At 56.2% G+C, this 3024-nt stretch overlaps 1 long non-coding RNA gene across 1 annotated transcript; it reads right to left on the bottom strand.

Moving 5' to 3' along the window:
- LOC135191501 (uncharacterized) lies at positions 1-1830 on the bottom strand. The gene is made up of 3 exons (XR_010308835.1): positions 1703-1830; positions 1146-1285; positions 1-507 (listed from the first exon to the last, which is right to left on the bottom strand). It is a non-coding gene; the product is annotated as an uncharacterized LOC135191501 (long non-coding RNA).
- Positions 1831-3024: the final 1194 nt, after the last annotated feature.

Raw genomic sequence — 3024 nt, 5'->3', positions numbered from 1 at the left:
CTTTTCCCCTTTCCCCCCGAAGTCCGGGCAGGAGAGGAATTTAGGGGTACAGGACTCCAGGACAGGTTCCAGCAACAAACTGCTGCAGACTCAAGACCCCCCTGGGTCACCTGTATGGTGGAGCTCGTGGGGTCCATGGCTCTGCCTCAAGGCAGGAGATACAACCTTGAGCTTGTAGCCAGCTGCTGCTTGGGCAGGAACAAGTCTGAGTGCACCTCTGTGCACAGCTCTCTGCATCCCCTCTTCAGATTCTCTGTCCTGAGGAGTGCCTACAGCTTCTGCCTTGGCACCTCCTCTGACTGAGGAACATCTCTGCACTGCTCTGTACTGCCCCCAGGGGAGGAGGCAGGCTGCTTTGGTGGGCAGGGAAGAGGCCAGGCCGACCTGGGCTGCTCGCATGTCCCTGGACAGCTCTGCCATCAGACGGCTCACCAGACCACTCTGCAGGCGGCAGTCCTGGCCCTGCAAGACGCTCTCCAGCTCCCAGTAGGTCTGCGCTCGGTCACCCTGGGGACAGAGCACAGAGGGCAGTGATAGGATGGAGAATCAGAGAGCCACAGAGCTGCTGGATTGCAAAAGACCTCGGAGAACCTCGAGCCCAAGCACTAATCTGGCACGACCAAGGCCACATAATCCAAGTCACTGAAAGCCAAACCTGCCTTGAACTATTTAAGGGGTGGGGACTCCACTGCTGCCCTGGGCAGCCTGTTCCAGCACTTGACAACACTTTAGGGAAAGAAATTGCTTCTGATCTCCAACCTGAACATCTCCTGGTGTAACCTGAGGTCATTTCCTCTTGTTCTGTCACTTGTTACTTGGGAAAAGAGACCAACCCCAACCCGTCTCCAGCCTCCTTTGAGGTAGTCAAAGAGAGCCAAAAGGTCTCCCCTTGGCCTCCTTTTCTCCAGCCTTAACAACCCCATTTCTCTCAGCTGCTCCCCATCAGCTTTGTGCTGGGGTTCATGCCAGAGGCTCTGCCTTGCTCAGGGCAGTGCTGCCAGCTCCTGGGCAAAGGAGGGAGCAATGCCATTGGCGCAGTGTGAGCAGCGAGGACCAGTGCTTGGGCACAGCAGCGGTGACAGTGTCCCTCACTGCGGCACCCAGGGAAGACAGGGGCAGGGAGGGAAGCCCTCACCCCACCTCACCTCATGGTCTTGCAGTTGCTTTAGCAGAGAAGTCCCAATGGCCACAAAGGTGGTGCTGGCCACAGGGACAGTCCCCATGGCCTGGCCTTCATCCTCAGGAGGTGCAGGTCTGGACTGGGAGCCCAGACATGAGCAGAGAGCTGCAAGAGAAGACAGCCACAGGGCTTCACCTCCCCTCCATGGGGCCCAGCCTGTCCCCGCACCACCAGCTATGCTGGTTTGTACTGGCCAGAAGACAGTCAGAGGGGCAAGGGGAGGGAGTCTGCCCTCCACTGCAGCACTGGGAAGACCACCCTGGGGGACTGGGATCATTCTGGGCTCCAGAAAGGTAGCAAGGGGGCAGAGTGAGCCTGGGGGATGGCCATGGGCTGTGGGAGGGGAGGCCAGGGCAGCTTGTCTCTGAGCAGTGCTCAGCTGCCCCATGGAGGGCAAGGAGAGGATAGAGCCAGAGCCCTTTTGGAGCTGCCTGGCAGCAGGATGAGAGGTGAAGGGGCCGCAGCTCCCAGCACCCAGCTGGGATGAGGACACTGCCCCCAGGCACCCCAGCAGCTACTCACCTCTGAGCATCCTCCTCATGGCAGCAAGATCTCCTGCACACACACACATGTGCACACACACGACCTCTCTCCACGACCTCCTTCTTGTGGAAGAATTTCTCACCAGTCGAGGACATAAAGTCATAAACATGGGTAACTGGCGCTGAGAACGTCCTTGGTTCCCAGCGAGGCTAGGAAATCGAGATGTAAACAACTGAGCACCCCACACACAGCTGCAGTGGGCAGAGACTAGATAACCAAGGGGCTGGAGTGGGTGGTCTGGGAGACTGACCCTTAGAATGTTGTGATAAGTTAACCTATGTGCACATTACATGTAACCTTTCAATTATCACCTGTAACCAATCTTAAGCTGAGCACGCCTCTTGCTAGAATGCATATAAGTCACTGTATTACGGAAATAAAGTGGATTTGACCATCTAACCATATTGGTGAACAAAGAGTCATCTTCCCATAGCGCTCCACCGAACGTGTTCTCCAACACCTTCTCCTGTCAGTGCCAGGAGAAAGTGGGGCAGAAGCAGCCCCAGGAGCAAAGTTTGCAGGCTGGCCATTGTGACACCCCTGCTGCTCCCTTCCAGCCTCCAACATTCCATGTTGCTATGATTCTGTTACCTGGGCTGAGGCACACTCAGGGGGGCTGGCCTGGCCTTTTCCCTCTTCCAGGTCTTTCCCCAGTTTTCTCCAAAGAGGAGGCTCCCACCTGTGTCTGTGCCCTCTCCTCTGTCTCCTCCAAGCACTCTGCCTCCCATTCTCCAGCCAGGACAGACCCAGGTACAAACTGGAGGCCTCAGAGAATCACAGAATAGTTTAGGTTGGAAAAGGCTTCCAAGATGGTTGAGTGCGAGCATGAACCCAGCACTGTCAAGGTCACTGCTAAACCACATCCCTCAGCACCACATCTACACAGCTTTTAAACCTCTCCAGGATGGGGACTCCACCACTGCCTTGGGCAGCCTGTTTCAGGCCTTGGGGAAGAAGTGGTTCTTCATGCCCAATCTCAACGTCCCCTGGTGGAACTTGAGGGACAAGAGACCAGTCATCCAGTCCATCAACCTCCAGCCCATCCAACTGTGTCACGACAAGAGGTGATGCAGGACAGAAAGGGACCCAGGATGGAGCTGCAGAAAAATCCAGCCAGCTCTCTTGACTGCAGGGCTCAGCCGTTCTAGAGCTGTTCCTGCTCCTGTGTGTGTGTGAGACATGGAAATGTTAACAACTGCAGCAGCAAACCAACAAACCCCTCTGAGTTACTGACTGGGAACTGTCCCTGCCCCTTCACAACTCCTCTGTTTTCATCCATCCCTCCCCCCTGGAGCCCCTCG

This window comes from Pogoniulus pusillus, chromosome 39 (genome assembly GCF_015220805.1).
Source record: "Pogoniulus pusillus isolate bPogPus1 chromosome 39, bPogPus1.pri, whole genome shotgun sequence".
NCBI lineage: Eukaryota > Metazoa > Chordata > Aves > Piciformes > Lybiidae > Pogoniulus > Pogoniulus pusillus.
This window is presented reverse-complemented; position numbering and strand designations above follow the sequence as displayed.